This window comes from Nyctereutes procyonoides, unplaced genomic scaffold, assembly GCF_905146905.1.
Source record: "Nyctereutes procyonoides isolate TBG_1078 unplaced genomic scaffold, NYPRO_anot_genome, whole genome shotgun sequence".
NCBI lineage: Eukaryota > Metazoa > Chordata > Mammalia > Carnivora > Canidae > Nyctereutes > Nyctereutes procyonoides.
Genome location: NW_026575033.1, coordinates 1,890,403 through 1,909,236, shown reverse-complemented (window position 1 = coordinate 1,909,236; position 18,834 = coordinate 1,890,403). Strand labels below are relative to the sequence as shown.

Sequence of the window (18,834 nt, the reverse complement as noted above, 5' to 3'; positions counted from 1 at the left end):
AAAAGAACATAAGTTGAGAGTATTCTAACCTTGGCTTTTTCACTGTTTCAATTCCCAAATGTGTAAAACAAATATATTATGTACTTTAAAACAGGACAGCAGAGTTGCTGAACGTAGGCACTGTACAACAGAGTTGCTGAACGTAGGCACTGTAATCATGCTGCTTATTTGATACTACTACTACTACCTGGTACCTTCCTATGCCTGTTTCCTCCTCTACAAATTAGGAATAAAAACAGTAGGTATATCACTGGTCTCTCACAGTATCACACTATTACACAGTACCTCATTTTGTGAGGATTATATTACTTATCACTTTAGTTACGTGTTGAGAATTATAGAATGTAAATGACAGGTACACAAAGGTTCAACATTACTACCTTCACTCATAAAGTTGTTTCCATAATAACATTTTTTTTAAAAACTTAGCATTATGCTGGCATATAAGGACTCAACATATGTTGCTTTCATTACTCTGCAGGCCACTTGCTAAAATTAAAGGAAATAATAATACATGAAAGTGCCTTGCATTGTGCCTACAATGTTGTGTATTAAAATATAAGTTGTCATCCTCACATTATCCTACAGATCAGTATTCAGTAAAGACTGATCTCTATTAACTATCTTTTGATCCATTTGAGACTTAATATTTAAGCATAAGCTACTATATGACTTACCTCTGACAGAGAGCCACAACTTACAGCATCAACTGTCAATGAGATAGTGTGTCCAGAGTTTAGGAAATATACTGTGTCCAGAGTGCTAGCTTCACTGATATTTTGTAACTAATTTCAAATGACAGAAATTTTGACTGGTTATGTTTATTTTACGGTCTAGCATATTAGAAGATTGTTTCTTAAAACCAACAAATTACAAGCATTAAACAATAATTCAGGTGACACATTCAAGAATGACTCAAGTGAAGACTAGTCGACACAGAAGACAGAAGACAGACGACTACGAGATCATTTGGAGCCCTGGACTAGTGTCAACACGGTAGCAACACAGGTTACCCAGTTGGATAAATTAGGGTGGTCTTCATGCCCTTTCCAAAGCAAAGTCATGAAAGAGTTCTACTAACTCATGAGCCCTAAGAGTCTTTTAAATCAGACAGAAACAAAAAGTTAAATGATTCTATTTTTTCCAATCCCTGCAATCAATTATTCAATAGAAAGGAAGAAAAAGTGTTAAAGACGTTTGCATGCATAGCATTTAAAACGAAATAACTACAATTCCCACTTTGGAACTCTAGAGGGCACCAGAAATATGCCCTCCTTTGCACCACCCCTCCTCCCGGGTAACGTGAGCAGCTGCAGGAGCCCGTCGTCTGGTTGCTGAGGTTGGTATTGCAGCAGCAGGAGAGATGTCTGCAGCGGTGCAAACAGCAGCGCCCACTCCCAGCTGCCTCACCAGCCATTACCCAGGCTTCACCCCGAGGGCAGCTGCCACCCAAGGGAAAGCTCCTCCCCCTCAAAACAACGGGGATGGACAAGTCCCACGGCTGTATCCCTACAACCTGACAACGTCCTTTAAGATCAACAAATTAGGGGCGAAGGACTCACAATGGGGGTGCTTTCCTCACTTTCTGCCAAAGACGCACCAGATGGGGTTGAACGCGATTCCTGGTCCTGGGGTAAGAGGAAAAATGAAAAATGGATCAAGAACATCTAACCAGGTGGTAGAACCAAGCCCCTTCCACCAGGAGGAAGCCGAGACGAGAATAAGAGGTCAAGGAGGTTTGGCCCTTCTATTATTACTCCCCAGCCAACAATCCCCTCCTACGTAAAGTAGAGCAAAACCGCGCAAAATATATATCTGGGACCAAAACCCACGTGAAAGGCAAAATCTGGAGGGAGGAGGCTGGAGGGCACCAAGCCTGCTACTGAAAAGCGGGGGGAAGGGCAGACGTTGCCTCGACGCCAGCAAGGATCCGTATTCCCTCCTAAATTTGCCCACCCAGCGTCGTCCCCGTCACTCCGGGCACCAATTCGGAGGTAAGGGGTGGCTCACGTCACCGCCGGGCTGCTATCTCCCATATTTGCCCCAAGCAGTTGCCCTGGGCCCGAGACTTGCCCCCCCCCCTTGCAGTCGGCGACCGGCAGCGCTGCCTCCCCGTCCGCCATTAGAGACCCAGCCAAACAATACGTGAGGAGCGAGAGCCGCGCAGCGCAGCCCGGGGAAGGGAAGAGCGACGGAGGGGACCCGGCGGGGGAAGAGGCAGCACCCTCGCCCCGAAAAACTTGGGGACCTCGGGCTACCGCGGAGACGGTGCGAGCGCAGCCCCGAGAGCGGGAGAACCAACTGAGGCGCCCCTCCCCCCACCGCCCCACCACCACCACCCCCCCGCAAGGAAGAAAGGAAAAATACCCCGCGACCTCCCGCCGCCCCGGCCCGGGCCGCCCCCCGGCCCCCGAGCGACCCCCGCCTCTGGCGTCCGCCTCACCCAGCCCTCCCGGCCTCTCCCTCACTCTCGCAGCCCTTCGGGCCGCACGCGAAGACGCCTGTGACATGAGCGGAGCCCGGAGCAGCCCCCGAGGCCCCGACGCGGCAGCGGCGACGGCGGCCGCGCCGCGGGGTATTAATCCCGGGTCGGTGGGAGGCTCCGGAGGCTGCCCTCACCCATCTCCGCCTCCCCAGCCGCCTCCGCCTCCGCCTCCTCCTCCCGAGGCTGCGCTGCTCCCAGCCACCCCCACTATCGGCGGACCCGGACTGGAAAGACAGCGGGGATAAGCCTCACCCGGTTCTGGCTGCGGCTCCGCGGAACGAACCTCCCCTCCCCCGGCCCACCCCCCTTCGGCAACACGCACAACTCCGCTCGGTCCAGTCCCGGGTTTAGCGCTGGTGAGGAGGAGGAGGCGGAGGAGGCGGTGGCGCGGCCGAGCCCGGGGAGGCTCCGCCCTCCGCGCCCTCATTGGCCGGCGGGGAGGGCGGGCCGGGGCGCCCCGGGCGCGCCCATTGGCCACCTCTGCTGTCCCTCAGGACCCCCCTCGGGGGGGGGGTCCGAAGGGCTGTCCGTCAGGCGCGGGCCACGCCCCCCGGCGTTGCCGTTCCACTCCCCCCTCCGCCGGCGCTCGGCCCTCGGCCGCGTCCCCTCCCCTCCTTACCCCCGCCTCCCTCCCCGCCCCCACCCCCGGGTCCGTCAGGGTCAGGCAGCCCGAGTTACGCTGCCCGCTGCCGCCCCAGCCGCCGGCTCGCTCCCTGGGGGTCCGGGGTGCCCTCCAGGGCCCGGGACGGCCCGACACACCGGGGCCGTGGCCGCCTAGCCTGACTCGGGCCTGGGCGCCCGGGCCCCTGGAGCCGCTCCCAGCGACCCTGCCTGAGGAGAGACGCGGCCTCGATGTCCTCGGCGCCCTCCCTGTCCAGTGCGTGACGCCCCCCGGGAGGGCCGCGCCGGGGCAGGGGCCGCAGCGAGGCACGGCGGGAGGTCGGGGCAGCGCGCGCAGGGGGTCCCCGCGTGCGCTGAGGGGGTGGGAGCACCTCCACCGTCGCCTCAGCCCGTGGGGAATTGTCCCCCCACCTCCCGTCATGGCTGTAGGAGGAGACGACGTCCTCCATTTTGTCGGGACTGCTGTGGGAACTTGGGACCAATTCAAAACCAAAGCCCGTGGGGCTGGGAAACTTGGCCCCGCGAAGCCCCAACTGGGCTCCGCCATTCGGCCGAGGGCACAGCCCCTGATTCCAGCGCGTGCGTCCGAGGGGCCCCTGGGGCGGGCGCCACAGGGCACACACCCAGACGCCGCTCCCCGCCTGCATCCACCAAGATGGAGGAAGCTGCGGGCTCCCCGGGAGCGGGGCGCCCGCCTGTCGGAGGGGCCGCGGCCTCCCCTCGGCGTGTCCTCCCGCGCTGCCGTCGTCCTCCTCCGCAGCCTCGTTCGGTGGCCCTCCCCAGCCTCTACGCAGCCTCCCCACGGCCTCCACCGTCTCCTGGTCCTCGACCGTGGATGGAGACTCCACTCCGCGGTCGGCCCTATCGCTTCGCCCCGCCGGGGCTGCCCGGGTGCGGGGAGTCGAGCGGAGGTGCGGGGCGTCGCGCCGGGGCCCGAGGCGGGCGTGCCCGGGGCGCCACATCCACCGTGGGGCTCCTCTTTGTTCACCGTCTACACCTACGTCTTCGGCGCACGTCATGGTGCTGTACGATCTCCAAGATCCCAGCCAAGAGGGCAGGGAGGCCTCTTCCGTCTCACCCTGGCGGTGGCTGGCGGGACTGCAGCCGCTGGCGGGGGACAAATGGGGGACGAGGTAGACTTAGACTGGTCGGTCACTCGCCGGGTTATCTCGCGCCGCTGCCTCTTAAAAAATACACGTGCGATGGTGCCGTGGAAAGTGCGACGCGGTGGTGACGAGCCTGAGGTTTTCGATGAACCGGTCAACTTCTCGTAAAAACTGATGTCACACGGTTGTAGACGACACGGAGCGTCATCTAGTAGAGATTCATTCATTCATGACCCTTCCACCTAGAACTAAATGCAATGAATATGCTGCTCTTTAAGTTGAATATCCAACATGTATTTCACCCAACTTTCTCAGAATGTCATATTTATTTTTCTGTAAACATTTCTTGATTGAAAATTTTGTCAGTTTTCAATACAATATTCTTGTAAAACTGGGTAAAATATTACCCAGTACTGTTTTACACTGACTTTTTTTTTTTTTTAAGATTTTGTTTATTTATTTGATGAAGAGAGAATGAGCTCGAGCAGGCAGTTGGGAGGAGCGCAAAAAGAGGGAGAAGCAGATACCCCCTAAGCAGGGAGCCCTAAGCGGCTGTGGTTTAAAATAAGCATGAATTCCCTCAGTCTCTTTTCTCACCCATACCTCACCCCCACAAATCTTTTTTTTGTTTGTTTGTTTGTTTGTTTTTTTAAGATTTTATTTATTTTTGAGAGACACAGAAAGGCAGAGACATAGGCAGGGGGAAAAGCAGGCTTCCTACAGGTAGCCATGCTGGACTCATCCCTGAACTCAGTCAGGGATCATGCCCTGAGCCAAAAGTCAGAAGCTTAAACTCTGAACCACCCTGGCATCCCTACATTAAAGACTTTTATTAAGAATTTTTTTCTTAATATACCACTGACATAGTTGGGAATTAATAATATGAATTAATAATAATAAAAGCTAAAATTTATCGAGTATTTATTGTGTTAAAAGTGCAATTCTAACTAGTATGTGTGATAACTCATTAAATCCTACCAAAATGGTCTTAAAATATTTTTATTAATCCATATTTTATTATTACCCACATTTAAAAGATGTTGAAACTGAGAGTTACAAGTAACTTGCCTATGATCATACAGTTAGCTGGTGATAAAGATAAAACACAGGCAATTTGGCACTAGAGAATGTACCTTTAGTCACAATGTTTGCCTTTCTGTGAACATTAAGTCAAATCAAAAGATCGGTAATTAGGGGCACCTGGATGGCTCAGTCAGTTAAGCCTCCAACTCATGCTTTTGGCTCAGATCATGATCTCAGGGTTCCAGGTCAAGACCCACAAAGGGCCCTTCACTGGGCATAAAGCCTGCTTAAGATTCTCTCTCTCCATCTCCCTGTACCCCTTTCTGCTCTCCCCTAAAAAAATTAAATAAATAAAACAAAAATTTTAAAGATCAATATTGGGACACCTGGGTGGTTCAGCGGTTGGGGGCCTGCCTTCGGCTCAGATCTTGATCCTGGGATCCAAGATCAAGTCCCGCATTGGGCTCCCTGTGAGGAGCCTGCTTCTCCCTCTGCCTATGTCTCTGCCTCTCTCTCTCTGTGTCTCTCATGAAAAATAAATAAAATCTTAAAAAAAAAACCCAGTTATTACACAGAAAAACTCCAAGTGGTCTGTACGATAACAGAATTAAGATTATATAAATTCTGTTTGTTCTTTACAATGACTGTGTTATTTATTTATTTGTTTTTAAATATTTTATTAATTTTTTTGACAGCACAAGCAGGGGAAGCAGCAGACAAAGGGAGTGGGAGAAGCTCATCAGGGAGCCTGACATCGGGCTTAACCCCAGGACCCTGGAATCAGGACCTGAGCAGAAGGCAGACTCTCAACCAACTGAGATTCTCAGGTGCCCCTCATCATTTATTTATAATCTGCTGTTTAAATGAAGTAATATGTGTCCCAAGAGTTATAGACCTGAACTGCACATGAAGCAAGCTCTAATGATTTAGAATTATTATAAACTTGCTCTCAAAACAGAGATGTATAAGTAAGTTTATGTGTATTGCAGAGTGATAGTTGTATTAGGAGTTTTCTGAATTAACCTCTGTGTAAAATAGTGTTAAATGATATGCAGGAACACCTGGGTGGCCTAGTGGTTGAGCGTCTGTCTTAGGCTCAGGGCATGATCTCAGAGTTCCAGGATTGAGTCCCACTTCCGGCTCCCTGCGAGGAGCCTGCTTCTCTCCCTTTGCTTATGACTGTGCCTCTTCTCTGTATCTCTCATGAATAAATAAAGTCTTTTTAAAAATGAAATAAATGATATGCAATACAACATGTTAATTTGGAGTTTACAAGTTTATTAATACTCAACAGTACCTGAAATAATTATTCTATACCTAGACCAACAAAAGATAATTGTAAGAAGTATTTTACCACTGACATTATTTAAAATTGCTTGAACATAGTGATAATAAAAAGCAGACTAATTCTTAGATTTTATCATTGTCTTTAAATTCCTTACTGATACTCCAACTCCCAATTAATGACTTCCATTGCTGCCTACCTGATCCATGGCATGATGTAGAATATATATTTGTATATACATTTTGCATACATGTATATGCATACTTGTATGTATATACATGTATGCAAAATAATGGGCATATTTTAACCAGCCAAGTAAGAAGGTACAACTGTCATATACATACATGTACCTAATATGTACCATTTATAGTAGATTAAAGGTTGCCCTCCTCAAAATATATGTTCATCCAGAACCTGTAAAAGTAATCTCATTCACAAAAAAAGGTCTTTGCACATCTACTTAAGGATCTTGATATGAGTTCATCTTGGATGAAAGTGTACCCTAAATACAGTGACAACTGCCCAAATAACAAATGAAAATTCACAAAGGAAAAGTGCATGTGAAGACAGAAGCAGAGACTAATTAGGGTTATGCTGCCACAATCTAGGGATTCCTGGGGGAACCAGAAGCTTGAAAAGGCAAGAAATCTAGAGTTTTGAAGGAAGCATGGCCCTGCTGACAACTTGATTTCAGAATTCTGATTTCTAGAACTCTGAAAGATTAAAATTATATTGTTTTAAGCCATCAAGTTTGAGGTAATTTGTTACGATATCTCTAAGAAACAAATATATAGCTACAATATAGCTAAAAAGCAAAACAAGGAAATGGAGTAAGAATTAGAAAAATCAATGACACGTTTTGCTTAAAGAGTTTAACATACCTACTCTCAGGAAGTGATAGATCAAGGAGATTAAAAAATAAGATGAGATAAAAAAAGATATGAACAAATACGTGTATATATATACACATATATAATTAATAATTATGCAATTAGCAAGTAGAAAATAGACAACCTTTTTATTTTTTTTATTATTTTTTTAAGATTTTATTTATTTATTTATTAGAGAGAGAAAGAGAGAAAGGCAGAGAAACAGGCAGAGGGAGAAGCAGGCTCCATGCAGGAACCCTGACGTGGGACTCGATCCCAGGTACCCAGGATCATGCCCTGGGCTGAAGGTGGCGCTAAACCGCTGAGTAAGTTTATGTGTAGGCTGCCCAGACATCCTTCTTATATTAAAAATATTTACAATAGATCAGATTTGTCCCTAAAGTAACCGTAATGAATTCTAAAAATCAATATTACATAGACCACGTTCTCCAACCATTATCTAATAATAATCAGGATCAATAACAAAATTAATAAGTCCTAGAAGCTTCAAAACTAAGCAAATGATTACTAAATAACTTTTGGGGTAAAATGAAATTATAAAGAAAATGAAGAAATACTTAAGAATGAAATGGTAATAAGGGACACCTGGGTGGCTCAGTTGGTTGAGCAACCAACTCTTGATTTCAGCTCAGGTCATGTTCTTGGGGTTTTGAGATCAACCATTGCATGGGACTGTGCACTCAGCAGGAAGTCCGCTTGGGATGAGATTCTTTCCCTCTCCCTTTGCCTCTCCCTTTACCTATCCCCATGCTTGAGTGCTCTCTTTCTCTCAGATGAATATTCATTTGAGAAAGAGAGAGCAGAAGAGCCTGAGCAAGGGAAGGGCCAAATGGAGAGGAAGAAGCAGACTCCATGCTAAGCATGGAGCCTGATGCAGGGCCCAATCCCAGGACCCTGGGATCATGACCAGAGCAGAAGGCAGAAGCTTAACTACCTGAGCCATTTGAAAAATATATTAAATAAATAAATAAATAAATAAATAAATAAATAAATAAATAATAAATAAATAAATAAATAAATAAATAAATAAATAAATAAAATGGTGATAAGAATACAAAATGTCAAAATATGTGAGAAAGACCCAAAGCAAAAATAATGTGAGTATATTTACCAGGAATATTTTCCTCTTCAAAATCTTCCTGTCTTCACATACTACCATGTTGCAAAGCCACTTCCACATTTTTAAGAATTTATAACATTATCACCCCCTTCCAGGTGCCAAAATCTTGATTCATATTTATCTTTAATCTGGTTTGGTGATTTATTAACATCCTTAATTAATACCTTCCTTTTCATTTTTTTCCGTTTGTTCTGTTGATCTTTTCAACTTACTAACTTAAACATTCCACTGAATACTCTTAGTAGAAATCTAGACTATAAGGACACTATTAGTAAGGGATAAGAAAGAAGGTAGAAACATGTTATTGTAGAGGCTGTAGGAAAAAAGTTATTTTTATTTATATCTACTGGCAGAGTAAACCAACACAACATCAGAGAATTGGCAATATGGGTACAATCCCATAAAATTTACATTTTAAACAGAAATTGACTTCTAAGTATCTATCTCAAAGGTATACTAGCAAAATACTAAATATATTAAAACAAGATTGTGACTATTTTACTTATACCAAAAAAAAAAAAAGGAAATAACCAAATATCAATCAATCGATAGGGCACAGGTTTTTTTTAAGATTTTATTTTTTTATTAATGAGAGACAGAGAGAGAGAGAGAGAGGCAGAGACACAGGCAGAGGGAAAAGTAGGCTCCAAGCAGGGAGCCCGATGTGGGACTCGATCCTGGGTCTCCAGGATCACGCCCTGGGCCATAGGCAACGCTAAACCACTGAGCCATCCTGGCTGCCTGAGTACAGTTTTTTAAATTATGGTACATTCAGGCACACTCTCCCTACCTCTTCAGTTTTCACTTTTTGCCCTTTTGGAAGCTAGACATTAATGAGTAGGATATCAAAAAACAACTGCTTATATGAAAAAATTAGAGAGTGACCATGTAAGCCAAGAGGAAGGCTCATAGAAAATATGAAAATACCTAAAGTGAACACCTCAGGTTGATCCTTGGCACACAGGCAGACCACAAAAGTCAAAAAACAATAACAATGACAAAACCCAGTACACCCTGGCAAAGGGGGAGAATCTAATTGCCAGTTACCATATGGTTAGATTGAATGTCCAACATACACCAAAAAATCACAAAACCCCAAAAGAAAGAGGAAAGCAGAGACCACTCAAAGGAAAAAAATAAGTCAATTGACAAAATGGCAGCTATAGAAGAGAAAACTTTAAGACAATCTCATTTTAAGTACGGAATTTTGTCTCACATTTAGATCTTTCATCTATTTTGAGTTTATCTTTGTGTATGGTGTAAGAGAATGGTCCAGTTTCATTCTTCTGCATGTGGATGTCCAATTTTCCCAGCACCATTTATTGAAGAGACTGTCTTTTTTCCAGTGGATACTCTTTCCTCCTTTGTCGAATATTAGTTGACCATAAAGTTGAGGGTCCACTTCTGGATTCTCTATTCTGTTCCATTGATCTATGTGTCTGTTTTTGTGCCAGTACCACACTGTCTTGATGACCACAGCTTTGTAGTACAACCTGAAATCTGGCATTGTGATGCCCCCAGCTATGGTTTTCTTTTTTAATATTCCCCTGGCTATTTGAGGTCTTTTCTGATTCCACATAAATCTTAAAATGATTTGTTCCAACTCTCTGAAGAAAGTCCATGGTATTTTGATAGGGATTGCGTTAAATGTGTAAGTTGCCCTGGGTAGCATTGACATTTTCAGAATATTAATTCTTTCAATCCATGAGCATGGAATATTTTTCCATCTCTTTGTGTCTTCCTCAATTTCTTTCAGAAGGTCTGTAGTTTTTAGGGTATAGATCCTTTACCTCTTTGGTTAGGTTTATTCCTAGGTATCTTATGTTTGGGTGCAATTGTCAATGGGATTGACTCCTTAATTTCTCTTTCTTCAGTCTCATTGTTAGTGTATAGAAATGCCACTGACTTCTGGGCATTGATATTGTATCCTGCCACACTGCCAAATTGCTGTAAGTATGATAAAAGAAGTAAATGAAGATGTAAATAGTAGACAAAATAATGTGTGAACAACAATGTAACTATCAATAAAGAGATATACAATCTAAAAAGAAAGCCAAACAAATTCTGGAGCTAAAAAATACAATATGGAATTGTAAATTTTGCTAGAGGAATTCAAAGGCAGATTTGAGCAGGCTGGAGATAGAATCAGTGAACTTGAAGATAGGACAATGGAATAATGGATGCTGAGAAACAGAAGAAAGATTAAAGAAAAGCAAATAGAGCCTAAAGGACCTATAAAACACCATCAAATACTGACATATGCTTTGTGAGAGTCCCGGAAGGAAAAGAAAGAGAGGGACAGAGAAAGTATTTGAAGAAACAATGGCTGAAAGCTTCACCAATTTGATGAAAACATGAATGTAAAAAAGATCAATGAACCCCAAGTAAAAAGAACTCAAAGAAATCTAAACTGGGATACATTATAATTAAACTTTTAAAAGACAAACACAAAACAAGAATTCTGAAAGCAGTAGTTAGAAGCATATCATCACATATAGGGAATCCTTGTAGTAAACCAATATGGTCAAAGTGCAAAAACAAAAAAACTGTCAGTCACGAATCCTATATCAGGGAAAACATTTGTCCAAAAGTGAGAAAGAAATCAAGAAAGTCCCAGATAAACGTAAGTTGAGAGTTCATGACCACTAGACTTGCCAAGCAAGAAATGCTCAAGAGAGTCCTTCACTGTGAAATAAGCAGACATTAGGCTATAACTCAAAGCTGTATAGAGAAAGATCTCAAAAAAGGTAAATACAAGGATGATTTAAAGGCTAGTGTTATTGTATACAAACCATTGTTTTGTTTTCTACCTGATTTAAAAGACTACTTACTACATTTCAGAAAAAATAAACAATTATTAGTGCAAATGCTGGTATTACTGGAGCTTTGGTTTGCAATTTTTTAAAATATTTTATTTATTTATTCATGAGAGACACGGAGATGCAGAGACAGGCAGAGGGAGAAGCAGACTCCCCAGGGGGAACCTGATGGGACTTGACCCCAGGACCTCAGAATCGTGACCTGAGCCAAAGGAAGATGCTCAACCACTGAGCCACCCAGGAGTCCCGGTTTGCAAACTTAAATGTTATTTTCTAAATCATTTAGAAGACTATGGAAAGACTTTCTATGCTCATAGATTGGAAGAACAATACCGTTTAAATGTTTGTACTGGGGATCCCTGGGTGGCTCAGTGGTTTAGCGCCTGCCTTCTGCCCAGGGCATGGTCCTGGAGTCCAGGGATCCAGTCCCACATTGGGCTCCCTACGTGGAGCCTACTTCTCCCTCTGCCTGTGTCTCTGCCTCTCTTTCTGTGCGTCTCTTATGAATAAATAAATAAAATCTTAAAATAAAATAAATGTCTGTACTATCCAAAGCAGTCTACACATTTAATGCAATCCCTATCAAAATACCAACAGCATTTTTCACAGAGCTAGAACAATCTTTTTTTTTTTTAAAGATTTTATATATTTATTCATGAGAGACACACACACACACAGGCAGCCTGACATAGGACTCAATCCTGGATCTCCAGGATCAGGCTCCGGGCTGAAGGTGGCACTAAATTGCTGAGCCACCCAGGCTGCCCAAGCTAGAACAATCTTAAAATTTGTTTGGAACCACAAAAGAACCTGAATAGCCAAAGGAATCTTGAAAAGGAAAAGCAAAGCTGGAGGCATCATAGTTCTGAACATAAAGTTACATACATCACTACTAAAGCTGTAGTAATCAAAACAGTATGGTACTGAAACAAAAATAGACCCATAGATCAACAAAACAGAATAGAAAAAACAGAAATAAACTCACAATTATATGGTCAATTAATCTTCAACAACAGGAAAGAATATTCAATGGGAAAAAGACTGTCTTCAACAAACATACTGGGAAAACTCAACAGCAATATGCAAAAGAATGAAACTGGACCACTTTCTTACACCATACACAAACTTACATTCAAAATGGATTAAAGACCTGATTGTGAGACCTGGAACCATAAAAATCCTAGAGGAGAACACAGGCAGTAATCTCTTTGACCTCAGCTCTAGCAACTTCTTTCTAGATGTCCTCTGAGGCAAGGTAAACAAAAGCAAAAATAAACTATTGGAACTTCATCAAAATAAAAAGCTTATGCACAGCAAAGGAAACAATCAACAAAACTAAAAGGCCATGGAGGAGATATGGAATGGGAGGAGATATTTGCAAATGACATATTCAATAAAGGGTTATATCCAAAATACTTAAAATACTTTAAAAACTCAACACCCCAAAAATGAATAATCCAATTAAGAAAGAAATTGGCAGAAGACGTGAACAGAATTTCTCCAAAGAAGATATCAAGATAGCCAGCAGATGCATGAAAAGATGTTCAACATCACTCATCATCAGGGAAATGCAAATCAAAATTACAATGAGCTATCAGCTCATGCCTGTCAGAATGGCTAAAATCAACAACACAAGAAACAACAGATGTTATGAGGATGTGGAGAAAGGAGACCCCTCTTGCACTGTTGGCAGGAATGCAAACTGGTACAGTCACTATGGAAAATAGTATGGAGAGGAGGATCCCTGGGTGGCTCAACGGTTTAGTGCCTGCCTTTGGCCCAGGGCGTGATCCTGGAGTCCCAGGATAGAGTCCTACATCAGCCTTCCTGCGTGGAGCCTGCTTCTCCCTCTGCCTGTGTCTCTGCCTCTCTCTGTGTGTCTCTCATGAATGAATAAATAAAATCTTAAAAAAAAATTGTGGTAAACAAATTTTAAAAAAAGGAAAACAGTATGGAGGTTCCTCAAAAAGTTAAAAGTAGAACTATCCTACAATCCAGCAATCACACTACTAGGTATTTATCCAAAGAATACAAAAATACTGGGCAGCCCGGGTGGCTCAGCGGTTTAGCGCCGCCTTCAGCCCAGGGCGTGATCCTGGAGACTGGGAATAGAGTCCAGCGTCGGGCTCCCTGCATGGAGCTTGCTTCTCCCTCTGCCTGTGTCTCTGCCTTTCTCTCTCTCTCTCTCTCTCTGTGTCTCTCATAAATAAATCTTAAAAAAAAAAAAGAATACAAAAATACTGATTCAAAGTGATACATGCATCCCAATGTTTATTACAGCATTATCTACAATAGCCAAATTATGGAAAAATCCTGAGTGTCCACTGATTGATTAATGGAGAGAGAAGATGTGGTATATATATATATATATATATATATATATATATATAGTATGTGTATATATTCTGTATGTACATACTGAATATGTACAATGCAGTATTACTCAGCCATAAAAAAGAGTGAAATCTATGTGCAATGACAAATGGAGCTGGAGTAATACGCTAAGCAAAATAATCAGAGAAAGATTTATATAGTTTGATGGACTGTCCATGTGGAAAAATACCATATGATTTCACTCATATGTGGAATTTAAGAAAGAAAACAAATGAGTGAAAGGGGGAAAAGAGAGTCCAACCAAGAAATAGACTCTTAACTATAGAGAAACTGATGGTTATTGGAAGAGAAGTAGGTGGAAAGATGGGTTAAATAGGTTATGGGGATTTAGGATTACTCTTGTGATGACCACCGGGAGAGGTATGGAGATGCCAAATCACTGTATTGTACACCTGAAACTAATATATCTCTGTATATTAACTAATTGGAATTTAAATAAAAACACAAAAAATAATTTGAGAATAATGTATTTTTTTAAGACTTTATTTATTTATTCACGAGAGACATAGAGAAACACAGAGAGACACAGAGAGAGGCAGACACAGGCAGAAGGAGAAGCAGGCTCCATGCAGGGAGCCCGATATGGGACTCTATCCCGGAACTCCAAGATCACGCCTTGGGCCAAAGGCAGCCGCTAAACCACCGAGCCACTCAGGTGTCCCCGTGAGACTAATGCATTTTAAACAATTTTTAGTTTATGTTTTTGAGCAAACAATGGAGAATGTTGTTGTGACGTTGTGACAACAACTGAAAAGGGTGCGGATGAAGTTGTAGAGGAGCAGTTTCTGTACATTATTGAAGTTAAACTAGTATAAATTCAAATTAGAGTGTTATAACTTAGAATGTTAATGTAATCCTCATGGAAACCACAAAGAAAATAACTATGGAATATACACAAAAAATGAGAAAGGAATTTTAACACTTCACTACCTAAATTAAACAAAAAGAAAGCAATAACACAGAAAGTGAAGGATAATAGTGCTATAGGACAAATATAAAACAAATAATACAATGACAGAATTCAGTCCCACTTTATCAGTAATTACATGTAAATGTAAATTCTTCACTCAAAAGACACAGATTGGCAGAATGGATAAAAACATATGATATGCTTTCTATAACAGACTCATTTTAGGTTCAAAGACACAAACAGGTTGAAAGTAAAAGGATGCAAAAAGATATTCCTTGCAGATGGTAAACAAAAGAGAGGAATGGCTAAACTCATATCAAAATAGACTGTAGGGAAAAAAAAATAGACTGTAGGGCAGCCCAGGGGACTCAGCGGTTTAGCGCCGCCTTCAGTCCAGGGTGCGTTCTGGAGACCTGGGATCTAGTCCCAGGTCAGGCTCCCTGCATGGAGCCTGCTTCTCCATCTTCCTGTGTCTCTGCCTCTCAATCTCTCTCTGTGTCTCACATGAATAAATAAATAAAATCTTTAAAAAATAGACTGTAAATACAAAATATACAGTAGAGATAAAGGATATTATATATAAATATGAGGTTCAGTACAGCAACAAGATTCAATAATTATCAAGATTTATGCACTGAGATAGTCCATCTATCTATATAAATCAGAAACTGACAAATTGGTAAGGAGAAATAGTTGGACAATAATAGTTAGAGACTTCAATACACTATTCACATTAGTGTATAGAACAACCAGACCAAAAGTAAGTAGAGAAATACAGGCATATCTTGGAGATATTGTGGATTTGGTTCTGGATCACTGCAATAAAACAAATATTGCAATAAAATGAGTTAAATTAATCTTTTTGCTTACCAGTGCATATAAAAGTTATATTTACACTATACTGTAGATTATTAACTATGTTGGGGAATCCCTAGGTAGCTCACTGGTTAAGTGGCTGCCTTTGGCCCGGGGCGTGATCCTGGAGTCCCAGGATCAATTCCCACATCAGGCTCCCTGCATGGAGCCTGCTTCTCCCTCTGCCTCTCTCACTCTCTCTCTGTCTCTCATGAATAAATAAAATATTTTTTAAAATATTATTATGCAATAGAATCATGCCTAAAAAACAATGTGCATACTTAATTTAAAAATACTGAAAACAAAACAAAACAAAAAAAATACTGTATTGCTAAAAAATGCTAACCATTATCTGAGTTTTCAGAAAGTTGTAATATTTTTGCTGGTGGAGGGTCCCGCCTGGATATTGATGGCTGCTGACTAATCAGGTGGTGGATGCTGAAGGTTGGGGTGTCTGTGGCAATTTCTTAAAATAAGACAATGTTGAAGTTTGTCACATCAATAGCCTTTTCCTTCCATGAATAAATTCTCTGTAGCATGTGATACTATTTGATAGCATTTTACCCATGGGTGGAGTCAGTCCTCTTAAACTCTGTTACTGCCTTACCAACTAAACTTCTATAATATTTTAAATCTTTTGTTGTAATTTCTTTTTTTTTTAGATTTTATTTATTTATTCATGAGAGACATACAGAGAGAGGCAGAGACATAGGCAAAGGGAGAAGCAGGCTCCCTGTGGGGAGCCAGGTGTGGGACTCGATCCCAGAACCCCAGGATCATGCCCTGAGCCAACAGCAGATGCTCAACCACTGAGCCACCTGGGCACCCCCCTTTGTTGTCATTTCAACAGTCTTCATAGCATCTATACCAGCAGTAAATTCCGTCTCAAGAAACCACTTTCTTTGCTCATCCATGAGAAGTAACTCAATATCTGTTCAAGTTTTACCATGAATTTGCAGCAATTCAGTCAGATCTTCAGACCCGACTTCTTTTTTTTTTTTTTTCCAACTTCTAATTCTAGTTCTATTGCTGTTTCCACCACATCTGCCTTACTTCTTCCACAGAAGTCTTCAAACTCTGAACCCAGAGTCATCCATGAGGTTTGGAATCAACTTCTTCTGAACTCCTGTTAATGGTGATAGTTTGACCTCTTCCCATGAATCACAAATGTTCTTAATGGCATTTTGAATGGTGCATCTTTTCCAGAAAGTTTTCAATTTACTTTGTCCAGATTCATCAGAGGAATGCCTGTCTATGGCAGCTATGGCCTTATCAAAGGTACTTCTGAAGTAAGACTTGAAAATCAAAATTAGGGGTGCCTGAGTGGCTCAGTCTACTGAACATCTGCCATCATCTTGGATCATAATCCCAGAATCCTGGGATTGAGCCCCACATTGAGCTCTTTGCTCAGTGGGGAGCCTGCTTCTCCCTCTCCTTCTGCCTGCTGCTCCCCCTGCTTGTGCTCTTTCTCTCTCGGTCAAATAAATAATAATAAATAAAATATTTTGAAAAAAAGTTGAAATTACTCCTTGGTCCATGGAATCCCCAGAATAGGGATCTCTGGGTGGCGCAGAGGTTTGGCGCCTGCCTTTGGCCCAGGGCGCGATCCTGGAGACCCAGGATCGAATCCCACGTCAGGCTCCCAGTGCATGGAGCCTGCTTCTCCCTCTGCCTGAGTCTCTGCCTCTCTCTCTCTCTCTGTGACTATCATAAATAATAAATTTAAAAAAAAAAGGAATCCGCAGAATAGATGTTGAAAGTCAAAATTACTTCTTGACTCATGGGCTACAGGATGGATGTTGTGTCAGTAGGCATGAAGAAGACTACGTTGATCTTATTGTACATCTCCATTAGAGCTCTTAGATGACCAAGTGCATTGTTAGTGAGTAGTAATATTTTTGAAAGAAATCTTTTTTGTTTTTAAGCCATAGGTCTCAATAGTTGGCTTAAAATATTCAGTAAACCACATTGTAAATAGATATGATGTCATCCAGGTTTTGTTGTTCCATCTATAGAACACAGGCAGAATAGATTTAGCATAATTCTTGATTTAATTGGTATTTAAAAAAAATTTAGGGGGATCCCTGGGTGGCTCAGCGGTTTAGCACCTGCCTTCGGCCCAGAGTGTGGTCCTGGAGTCCTTGGATCGAGTCCCACGTCAGGCTCCCTGCATAGAGCCTGCTTCTCCCTCTGCCTGTATCTCTGCCTCTCTCTCTCTCTCTCTCTCTGTCTCTCATGAATAAATAAATTTTTAAAAATCTTTAAATTTTTTTAAATTTAAATTCACTTTGCCAACATATAGTATAACACCCAGTGCTCATCCCATCGAGTTCCCTCCTTAGTACCGTCACCCAGTCACCCCATCCCCCCATCATCCTCCCCTTTTGCAACTCTTTGTTTGTTTCCCACAGTTAGGAGTCTCTCATGGTTTCTCTTCCTCTCTAATTTTTCTCCACTTAGTTTCCCTCCTTTTCCTTATAGTCCCTTTCTCTATTTCTTACATTCCACATATGAGTGGAAACATGATGATTGTACTCCAACTGATTCATTTTTTCAGCATAATACCCTCCAGTTCCATCTCATCAAAGCAAATGGTAGGTATTCATACTTCCTAATGGCTGAGTAATATTCCATTGTATATATAAGCCACATCTTTATCCATTTATCTGTCAAAGGACATCGTGGCTCCTTCCACAGTTTGGCTATTGTGGACATGGCTGCTATGAACATTGGGGTGCAGGTGTCCCAAAGTTTCACTATATCTGTATTTTGGGGGTAAATACCCAGGAGTACAACCACTGGGTCATAGGGTAGCTCTATTTTTAACTTCTTGAAGAACCTCCACACTGTTTTCCAGAGTGGCTGTACCAGCTTGCATTCCCACCTATAGTGCAAGAGGGTTCCTGTGTTCCCCTTTCTCCACATCCTTGTCAACATTTGTTGTTTCCTGTCTTTTTAATTTTAGCAATTCTCACTAGTGTGAGGTGGTATCTCACGGTGGTTTTGATTTGTATTTCCCTGATGGCAAGTGATGAGGAGCATTTTTTCATGTGCTTGTTGGCCATGTGTAGGTCTTGTTTGGGGAAATGTCTGTTCATGTCTTCTGCCCATTTCATGGCTGGATTGTATGTTTCTTGGGTGTTGATAAGTCCTTTACAGATCTTGGATACTAGCCTTTTGTCTGATATGTCATTTATGAATATCTTCTCCCATTCTTTTAGTTTTGTTGATTGTTTCCTTTGCTGTGTAGAAGCTTTTAATCTTGATTAAGTCCCAATAGTTCACTTTTGCTTTTGTTTCCTTTGCCTTCATAGATGTATCTTGCA

At 42.5% G+C, this 18,834-nt stretch overlaps 1 protein-coding gene across 3 annotated transcripts in view; it reads right to left on the bottom strand.

The window, feature by feature from the left end:
* The window catches only part of ZMYM2 (zinc finger MYM-type containing 2), a 107,027-nt gene extending 104,155 nt beyond the window's left edge, over window positions 1-2,872 (bottom strand). The window contains exons 1-2 of one of the 3 annotated variants that reach the window (XM_055317262.1): window positions 2,738-2,872; window positions 1,563-1,628 (exon numbers count right to left, since the gene is read on the bottom strand). The gene's annotated coding sequence lies outside the window, so the exon portion shown is untranslated. The remainder of the gene's footprint in view (window positions 1-1,562; window positions 1,629-2,737) is intronic. The other 2 variants (XM_055317261.1, XM_055317263.1) reach the window with 2 other exon arrangements.
* Window positions 2,873-18,834: the final 15,962 nt, after the last annotated feature.